Consider the following 10,894-nt stretch of genomic DNA (forward strand, 5'->3'; position numbering starts at 1 on the left):
ACTTGGAAAGATAGTTCCAGGATTTGTCTAGGCTTCTAAGTAAAAAAGAAGTTACACGGAGATATGAATATATAATTCTTATTAACAAAACATATGATTTTTATGTGCAATATTTATATGCATAAAGAACAGCTCTGCAAGGATATGTATGTACATACGTATATATGAACATACATGTTGTGGCTGGAATTGTAGTTAATGGTTTATTTTTTCCCTTTTTCTTATTAATACTTAAACATTTTTTTACAGTAACCATGACCTAACTGCATAAAGTAATGAAAGTTAAATTTCTCCACTCCACTGAAGTAAAGCCATTAAAAAATTCTTAAAAGAAAAGTGATCTCCACTCTTTTGTCACTTTGCCTTTGTTAATCTCATCATCGTGCCTAACAGTCTCCACCTCCTCATGTGGCCATAAAGCATTATCCATTTCCATTACATGCTCTCTTCAAGGGAGGAGCCCAGGTTCTGGGGTCAAAGGTACAAGGTTAGTGTCCTCATTCTGCTCCCTACTTCCTCTGTAAAGGGGAGAGGGGTAATAATATCTTACCTCTTAGACATGGCATGATGATCAGATATTGTATATCAAAAAAAAAAAAAAAAGGGGGGGGGAGGTTAAAGAAGTGCAAAGTATCACAGGGCAGTCAGGGAGTGTGAGGCCCTGGGGTCTACCTCCGGGGACTGAATTGCCACACGGGGGTTGGAGCCTTTTCAGCCTCAGCCTTGAGTCCAGTATGGACACGGCCCAAGCTGCACATCGGTCTGAGGGCTGGCCCCCAAGAGCCGGCTGTGTGGGGTTGAGGGGAGGGTGAAAATTCCTCCTCACACGTCCCAGGACTTCTTGTCCCTTCCAAGGCTTCCAAAGCGATGCTTAACTCTAGAAGTTATGGAGAAAATGTCCTGGGCCGGTGTGTCTGGCACCCACACGGAGACCAGCGCCACCTTATTGTCTGTCTTCGTTTAGTCCCAGACTCGGGATCTGAGGAGGTGATCATCCCCGGGAGCTGGGGGCCCTCAGAGCCACTGGATGGGTGATAAGGAGGTCTCTATTTCCCATCCTACCCCTGGCTGGAGAGTGGGCTGAGCTGCTGTGTGTGTGTGTGTGCGGGTGTGTGTGTATGTGTCCCTCACCTACTTAAAGTCTCTGTCCCCAAGAAGATTGGGCCTATCACATACTTTTTAAAGTGACCCAAGACTCAAAACCACCTACTCAGGCCCCTAAGTGATCGAATGGGAAGGACAATCTGGGAAGAAATAAGAAGGATCCATGAGGATCCGTGTCAAGCTCCGGAGAGCCAGGCAGCAGAACCAGCCCTCGCCATCGTGGCCTGCCCCTTGGCCGACGGAAGAAGGGGCGGCTGGAGACCATCCATGGGGAGTCTTGGAGGTGGATGGCCATCCAGGAGGGGACTTGGAGGCAGGCATGGAAGGGTGCGAGCACTGGAGATCATTTGTCTTGGCTTGGTTGGGATGCCGTTTGGCCAGCCTGACTGAACCTGTCAACAGCTCCAAAGTGAGGTCAGCTGGGGGCTGGAGGCCTCATTAGCTATCACCAGAACTTGCATCTCAACCTCTTGAATCATCCATGATGAAACTCTTTATCAGCCAGGGAGGAGGCAGCCCGGGGGAATAACACTCCTGTATAAGGCTGGATTTTGAGCGAGGCTACATCCGGAAGGACCGGCCAGGATGAGTTAGCCCCAGTACACACTCCAAGATAACCAAACAAGCGGACTCGCCGAAGGGAGTTATTCGGTGCTCTCCATCTGGGATCCAGGGGGAAGGTCGGTTGTTCTTCTTCCCAAAGCCGGCCTAACTTAACCCTTCGGCTTCCCGGCCTCACCTTCCTTCCCTGCCAAATCCAGCCCCAAGGGCGAGGGTGGGGGGGCCGGGCAATGGGGGGCAGGTGGGAGGCAGAACCATCAGCCCAGGGATGGGGCATGGAAACAGTTTCACTTCTGCAGAAAGATTAGGACTCCTGGTGAGGCCTGGAGGGATAAGCCCCGGGGAGGACTCTGAGTTTTGTCAGAGTTTCTGCTAAAAAAGAAACAATTGCCATCCTGGGGCAGCACATCTGAGAGATAGAGGAGAGGGGCGGAATGTCCTGGGCCCCGGGCATCTCCAAAGGCTTCAAGGCCGCCCCCCCCAGAGCCCCCCGGGGGAGGCTGGCCTGGGGACGTGTCCCGTGGGTGACAAAGAGGGACAGGCTGCCTGCCCTGGTAATCCTGGGGGCTGCAGTCATGAGGGAGGTTGGAATTTTTAGTACAGCCTTGAAAGCCACTCTCAGCCCACCCCACACCCCACCCTCGGGGATGGGAATAGGGCAGGACGCTGGCAAAAATAAATAGAAGCTGCGGTCCAAACTGACCAGGCTGAAATTGTTACTTGAACGGCAAAGACAAACATGTGCCAGATAGTCTTCCCAGGCTTGTTTTCCATCTTCTCATCCTGTGTCCCCGATCGAAGTGTTTCTAGAAGAGCCCCGGAGGGAGCAGTGGGGGGAGGCCAGAAGGGGAGCCGGGTGAGGGGCGAGGGGGCCTGCAGCACCCCCAGGCTGGCGCGGCCCCACGGGGACCCTCAGCGCCCAGCCCCGGGCTAGGCCCAGCTGCTTGCATCCCAGCCTCCGACTAGAGCTCACTTTGGAAAGGGGGAGAAAAGTGGGCTGCCGAGGGCTTCCCGAGGAATTCAGGGGGTGGGGGGGTAGGGTGGGGGGACTCCGTTTGCAGCCCCGGGGAGTTTCTAATTGTCCTCCTCTGAGCGTTAAGTGTGTTGTCCTTTTCATTTTTGTCAATCATGTCACCTTCACCAAGGAAGGAGAGAGGAGGCTGAGGGCCCCCCCTGCACCAAGCCCTTCTTGGGGGTGATGGGGGGCGATGGCCAGGCTGCACACATTCTGGGCTTCTGGGCCCGCTGGGCTGCTAGGCCAACCGAAGGCCAAGCCAGTCGCCTAAAGGGGTGCATTCATTCACTCCCGGAGTAGCTGCAGTATTGCCGGACAGCTGGGCTAAGGGGGCTGCAGGGGGGCCCCCTGGGTGGGTGGCTGGGGTGGGCGATCTCTGTGGTCATGGGTGGCTGGGGTTCACGGTCTGTGGGGGCTCCTCCGGCACCAGGGGGCTAGACGAGTGTGGAGGGGGACGTGCTCCATCCCACCTTCTCCCTGCTGACACACGTCAGGAACCGTGGGGAGCGTGGATGCCCGAAGGTGTCCCTTAAACTGTCCCCGCACCGCAAGCCTGTCCTACCAGACGTGGACTGAGACCCGGCCCGGGGCCCTGGGAATGAGTTAGCGTGAAGGTCCAGAAAAATAAGCTCTTTGATCGGGATGCTAAACTTCCTGTGCTTGCTTTGTTTGTTTTCCTTTGGTTTTTCTTTTCGAGGTTCCCCCCCCCCCACTCTCTCTCTGTGTCCCTATCTCTGTGTCTCTGTCTCTCGTTCTCTCCCTCGTTTAAACTTCAGTCTCTCAGCTGGACGAGGGGCAGCTGTGGGGGCAGATGGTTGGCCACACTGGGGCCAGAGCTCGGAGGGTGAGCGGTAACCCGGCCGGCCGGGCTGGCCTGGTCGTGGCTGTGACAGCCAGAGGGAGCGCAGGGCAAGGGAGGAAGCTGGGGAGAGGTGCAGGCCCTGCTTGCTCAGCACCCCCGCCCACCTGGACAGTCGGCTTCCAGTTCTCAAGCCTTGGGGATTCTGTGTTTTGTTTAAATCAGGGAAGCTGTTTCCCTTACATCCTTCCAAAAATAAATAAATAAAAAGGCTGTCGTATCATCTTACAGATGCCGCTACCAAAAACAAAGGTTCAGAACTCTGGCCATTCTTTACAAAATCAGAAGATCAGAAAGTGGGAGTGGGACGCGAGGAAGGATTTTAGGGACAGAGGAAGCCAGTTACCTGGTTTATTTATGTCTCGTGTCACTCTCACTGCCACCACTGGTAACAACATGCCACTGATACCACTACCATCACCATCATTATCACCATCACCACTACCACCACCACCACTGCCATCACCATCATCACCACCACCACCATCACCACCACCACCATCATCGCTGTCACTATCCCCATCATCACCACCACCACCATCACCAATAACATCAGCAGCACCATCATCACCAGCACCACTGTTACCACCACCATTATTACCACCATCACCATCACCACCACCATCACCACCACCACCACCATCATCACTGTCACCATCACCATCATCACCACCACCATCATCACTGTCACCATCACCATCATCACCACCACCATCATCATTACCACCACCACCCCCATCACCGCTGTCACTATCTCCATCATCACCACCACCATCACTACCACCACCATCACCAATAACATCAGCAGCACCATCATCACCATCGCCACTGTCATCACCACCATCATCACGACCACTGTTATCACCATCATCATTACCACCATCACCATCACCACCACCATTACCATCACCACCACCACCACCGTCACCATTAAGGACATTATCACCACCACCACCACCATCAATACCACCACTATCTCCACCATCTACCTCACCGTGATTACCAATACTACCGATCCACCATCACCACGTCCACCATAATTACCACCACCACTGCTGCCACTGCCACTCCCCTGCCCCCCCAACTACCACTATAGCCACCACCAGGTAGCTCTTAAAAACATCAAAGTTAGGTACTACCAACCTTAGCCAAAATAATTGGCATTTCAGATTGTTGGACCGGATGGGGGCCCCTGAGGCATAAGGATGCATCTTATTCATATTCCAGGTGATGGGACCAACAAAGTACTTTCTAGGGGATTCTGTAAACTATTGGGCAACAGCAGAACTTGATGGGAAGTTTCTATCCTTGGATCCCAAAGACTCGGGTTCTTGCCTTGGCTCTGCCATTTACCAACTGTGACCTCGAGCATCTCACTTCTCTTTGGGGCCCCAAAGTCTTATACATAAAACAAGGATAATCACTACCCATGGCCTCATGGATTTTAAAAGAGAAAACCCATGTAAAACACTTTTCACAGTAGTTAACCTATAAACATGCTAAAAATCCTTCCTTTTTTCCATCTCTCTCTCTCTCCTCTTGTTCTTCCGACTTTTCCTCTTCTTATTACTCCCAGATTTGAGACCCTCATCCATCCCCAAACCTCTGACTCAGGCAGGGCGCCATGAATATGGGATAATAATAAGGCTTCCTACACGTGAGCCTCATCTCTGCTCCTTTAGCTCCCGCCATCCCACATGCACAGGACACTCTCCTTTTCCTCGAGAGGACGGAAAGCAATCCCAGGCCTTGGGCACCCAACATGTGGAAGATGGGTGGGGGCGCTCGCAGAGGAGTGGAAGAGGAGGGCCAGTTCCTCCGGAGAACGGGGTCAGGCTCTGTGCAAGGGCTAATTAAAAGGTTAGGCCTCATTTCTTGTGTCTTCCAGGAGAGCTCACAGGGCGAGCAGGGGGAAGGCCGAGGCCTCCTGAAACCGCCTGCCAACTTTGTATTGCAGCTGCTCGCTGGAGAGCGGCTCCAGAGAGCTGTTTGCTTTGGCCAGATGCGCTCCACGGAAACAGTAGTAGGACCATGTTGGGGGAGTGGCGGGGACCGGGGCAGAGGGGGCCCTGCGCGTTTTCAACAGAGAGAAGAGTTTTCTTTACAGGTGGTGTCAGGCCTCAGGCTGCCTCGAGGAACCAGCTGTGACTTGGGTTCAGGATGCTGGCCTGCGGGGACACATGAGATGCTGGGGCTGAGCGTGGCGGGAAGAACAGCTGTGCCTGTTAGTGCAGAAGTGGGCAGTGTGCCGAATGCAAGTGAAGCAAGGGTCCAAGGAGAGCCAGACTTTGGCTTTTGCTCTTCCTTCCTCCTCCTCCTCCTCTTCCTCCTCCTCCTCCTCCTGCTTCTTCTTCTTCTTCTTCTTCTTCTTCTTCTTCTTCCTCCTGTCTCCATTTGGGTTGAGTTTTCATGGGACAGTGAAGAGTCTGTGGCTCATGGGCCTGTGTGTGCTCTCAACCCAAAGAGGAACATAAACCAGAGGACGTCAACCAGAGGACAAGCCTGGCCAGCAAATGTCACCGGTAAAGGTGGCTGACCTGACCTGAGCTTCCGGATCTCACTCCTGCCGCTTCTCACTTGGTTTGCAATAATAAAATCTGATTTCTTGAACACCACGAGCCCCCAAAGTGTTACAGGTCGTACATACACATCCTCATTCAGTCTTTTACAGATGAGCAAGGGGTGCCCAGCTTTAGGGCTCCAGTTGTTCGTATAGGACGGGGCCTTGCTGCTGACACGAGGTCTGGGGCATGTCCTGCCTGCCTGGAAGCCTGGCGGATTAGTAGCCAGGGAGGCTGCAGCGGGCAGTGATAACCACTTTGTGGCAAGTCGCACAACTTATCCAAGGAGTATGCAGGGCCATGGGACCGAGGTGGGGTTGAAGATATCGTGTAGGGTGCAACAAAGAGCTAAAGTCATGGGAAGCTGAATGAAAGCAGATAGTAGCCTCTCCTGATCCTGGGGAAAGGGCCACAGTCCTCCCCTGTCTTGGAGAAGCAGCATCTCTGCAAGCCCACCGTGATCTGCGAGGATAATTTGAGGTCGCTGCACACGGCTGGGGCTGAAGGAAACAGGGCTAAGCCTGGCGACAGAGGACAATCTCACGCCTACAGTTCCTCGAGGGGAATTGCTGAGGCTGATCTGAGTCTTCTGTGAGCAACTGTGAGAGGCAAGAATCTTCCACGTGAGCCCGAACAACTGCAAAAACCCCAAAGGAGCTTCTAGGCCCCCCAGACTGTGAATGCTCCTTCCCTTGATGGAACCCAATAGACTGCTCCTGGCCTCTTGGTCGTGTACCTTGTTGCCCTCTGGGGCAAATAAATATCCAGGAAGGATTTGTCTGCTTATTCTGCTCTCTCAGAAGAATTCAAAACAGCTGGGAGGGGAAGCAGCCGCATTTGGCTGCTGGGATTGTCTGGGGGCCTCAGAACGAGCAGAGGCGGAGTTAGAGAAAGGTTTGCTGCTCCATCATTTACGGAGAACCCCAACTGAGTCTGCAGCCTCTTAGCTTCCGGTCACCCGAGCAGGGCCCTTCTGCTTGCCCCGTCACCAGCTGGTCACCGCAGAAGAACTGACCACCCCCACCTTCTGTCCAGGGAGGAAGTTGGGACTTGCAGGCTGCAGCCCAGAGCCTGACCCCGGCCCGCTGCATGCCTGTGATCTTCTCCTCCCCCTCCTTCCTCTGGTCCGACTTTCTCCGCATCCCAGGGAGGGGGCTCCAAAATGAAGAGGCTAACACACCCTTGGCAAGTGCAGGGAAGAGGGAAATGTGTTTGACACATGCTCACCCAGAGTGCACGGGAGGGCTCCCAGCAGGATACAATTAATGATCAAGGAGAAGGAGGGGATTGCAACAATATGGGTTTTTTTTTTCTCCTCCCCAAATCCCTAGTTCCTGGACTTTGGCAACAATTCGGGGTGGAGAGAAGAGCATCCCAAAGATCTGTAAATAAATCACCAGGGTACATTCGTCTCTGGGGTAAACCAAAGGGAGGCTTAAGGTATGTAGCTCATCCTGCAGTGGAGATCCAAAGATTTCAGAAGAAAACTGGTTTTAAACCAGAGACCAGCTAAAAGGCATTGGGATATTTTCCTCAATCTTTTGACTCTCTGGGTTAATTGGGGGAAAAAAAAGAAAAAAGGAAAAAAAAATACAGAAGGAAACAGGATAATTCAGGTTATTAGAAATTGTTTAAATTTAGGCTCAGGGATCCATGAGCATCAGAATCTGATAGGAGGTCAGCATCAAAAATGGGAACAGGACTTTCTGTTCCACATCTTCACAAGCTAAGTTTGGTTCCTGGACATCTGAAGACCACAGAAAGCCAAACTCCTATTCCCTTTGAGAAAATCTACTTTACAGTCACCAAATCACAAAATGTTTTCTTAAGCCACAAGGTAACAATGAGATAGAAGGAGTTATTGGTACTGTGTGTCTCCTTACCAGCTGCTGAAGAAGCTCTGTGGGGATGGAAAGACTCCAGAATCCTGAGTTTCTTTCCTCCCACATCTCTAGGAAAGATGGAAAGATGGGAAGAAGAAAGAAAGAAAGAAAGAAAGAAAGAAAGAAAGAAAGAAAGAGAAAGGAAAGAAAGAAAGAAAGATTAAGAAAAAAGAAACAAAGGAAAGAAAAGAAAATGCTACTGATCATAAATGATTTAGGCGAAATCAGATGTAGGGTGATCAGAATAACTCACTTTTGGTGGACACGTTGGGAAAAACATAAGCCGAGTCTGTCTTTCTGGGGGGAAATCATACTTTGTGACAGGTGGCGTCCCGATCAGCACCTGTGCAATTTCCTTTGTGGTTCTCAACTGTCTAAAATTCCCGTTATGTAAGGACGAGCAGTAAAGTCCCTGGAGAATTAGAATGACCTGAGCAAATTCCATAGCTTCCAAGCCTTAGGGTTAGGACCTTTTGCTCATCTGTTTTACTTTATTCCAGTTTTCTTCGCCTTGACAATGATGCTTAGGAGTCGTGGGACGACCAACCTGATTTTGAAGATTTTTTTTTAAATTTTTATTTATTTATGATAGTCACAGAGAGAGAGAGAGAGGCAGAGACACAGGCAGAGGGAGAAGCAGGCTCCATGCACCGGGAGCCCGACGTGGGATTCAATCCCGGGTCTCCAGGATCGCGCCCTGGGCCAAAGGCAGGCGCCAAACCGCTGCGCCACCCAGGGATCCCCCAACCTGATTTTGTAAAGGTAAAGTAGGCGGTGCTTAGACTAGGCCAAGCCAGGAAGGCGTAGGGTCCCAGGGCTTTGCTCTCGCTGCCTTGTCCCTGCCTCTTTCTTGGGACAACACGGCCCTCCTGGAAGCCGGGTGTATCGGGTGCCCAGCTGCACACACAGTAATCAGCAACAAGGACTCCGTGCGTGTCCATATGGAGGAAGTTGGGGAGAAAGAAACCGAGACCTTGGACATTGCCCCCCAGTCTCTTTTCATGAGTGTCCTCCAGGTTCTCCTGATCTGCTCCTGGGAGGTTATTACCTATTGTTTATTTTATCTGAGGTAGCCCAGTAGGCTCCGCGCGATCTTGCTCTGTGATCTTTCTTGGCACGATGCTAAAGCTAAGGTTGGAATATCTGGGTGTGGGCTCAGCAGAGCTCGGGGCCAAGGCAACTTCCTTCAGGCCAAGAAAACACGGGAAATTTCAAAGACCAGCACCGGGAGAGCCAGCTGTGGGTGGGAAGGCCCATTTGGAAATGCCCTGAGTGGAGCCCGACATCGGGAGCTGGAAGGCGACTCTTGACCAGTGCCAACGAGAGCTCTTGTTTCTCCCTCAAGGACAAAGTAGGGCTGGCTGGCTGGAAGTTACAAGAGGTTTGGAAACACTACCCTTCTCGGGGACCTGTCACTGCTTCGTGGCTTACAGGGCCACGGTGGTGGGGTCAAGGGAAGAATTCCGCATTCCTTCTCGCCCATCCCTTCCTTTGTCCAACGGGGTGTCACATCTCCTCCCTTTCCCCACGTGACACTGGCTGTCACAGAAAAGCCTTCAACAAATATTAGCTCAACCTGGATCTGGATGCAGCCATACATCTTGCTCCCAGTTCCATCCCAGGGTTTGGCCGGGCCTGCCCTTCCGTGCCTGGCACCCTGCAGAGATTTATAGAATTCCAGAACTGGACGCCACTTTCAAGTTCCGATTGTTCCATCTCCCCTCCTGGAAGCCAGGACGGAGCACTGCATGCCCCAGTCCCTGCCACTCCTCCAACATCACTTTGTATCCTTTTCACCTCGGCCAGTATATAAAGCGCTATTTGAGGTGTCCCCGAGCTTCTCGACAGTGGAAGTTGAACAAAACTACTGTGGGTGGGACAAATCCTCCACCATAATCTTGGCCCTTGAAGTGAGGGCTGCTTGAATACAACGTGCTGTTTATGCAAATCCCATGCAAATCAGGCAACTGGATTAACTGGGGAGAAAAAAAATCCCAGGGTGTTTCTGAGCCTTCCCAGCACTCCATGTTGGCTTCAGAAAGGATGATTTTTTTTTCTTTTCCTTTTTTTTTTTTAAGGGCTGTTTTCAGTTAGAAACTTCTCTCCTGCACTGGTAGCCTCAGCCGGCCAGAGTTGGTCTCCCCAACTTGGCTCTTTCTGTCTTCCTGGCCAGTGTGTGAACAGGGAGGTTTGTTTTAAGCTCTGTCAACGGGGCCTTGTTGGAAGTTACCACACCTTAGCCAGGCTTGCCAAGGTCTCGGGAGGGGGTGAGCGTGGGCCAAGTGGCTGGCAGTGGCCAGGGCATAGGGAGGACCCGGTCAAAGCACATTTACTCAGTCAGGGTCAGGCTATCTCCCCATAAACAGGGCAGATGAAGAACCTTCTTTTGGGTGGGAATCTGACTGTTCGTATGATCCTGGATATGCTATTTGAAAACACAGTCAGTTGCCATTTGACATCCTTAGAGACACCGGCTCAGCCACTCAGCTTGCATATTTATGCAGAACAAAATGCAAATGAGCCCATTGAACCCTTTGTCTATGTCCTGCCAAGCTGGGAACCTGGGTCTCCTGACAAACTCCTCCTCCCAGCCTTTATGCTCTCCAGAAGAGTTTTTCTAATTAGGACATGGAGCCTCAGAAACTTTGCTTGCTCAGTGAAATTCAACTGAATAAATATGTTTACTGGACTCCTACTAAGTGCAAAGCCCTGTGTTAGGCTTCTAAGTGGAGGACAAATACGAAAAAAATCCAGTTATTGACCGTGAACAGCTCACTATCCCTTCTAATGAGATTTCTGGTCTCGGTTATTTTTCCCACTTAGTTATTCATTCAACCCATGTGTACTGAGCACCTACTAGGTGCCAGCCTGTCAGCTCGGCACTGGGGATGTACAGCATTGAGCAAGTATA

This window comes from Vulpes vulpes, chromosome 2 (assembly GCF_048418805.1).
Source record: "Vulpes vulpes isolate BD-2025 chromosome 2, VulVul3, whole genome shotgun sequence".
NCBI classification, from domain to species: domain Eukaryota; kingdom Metazoa; phylum Chordata; class Mammalia; order Carnivora; family Canidae; genus Vulpes; species Vulpes vulpes.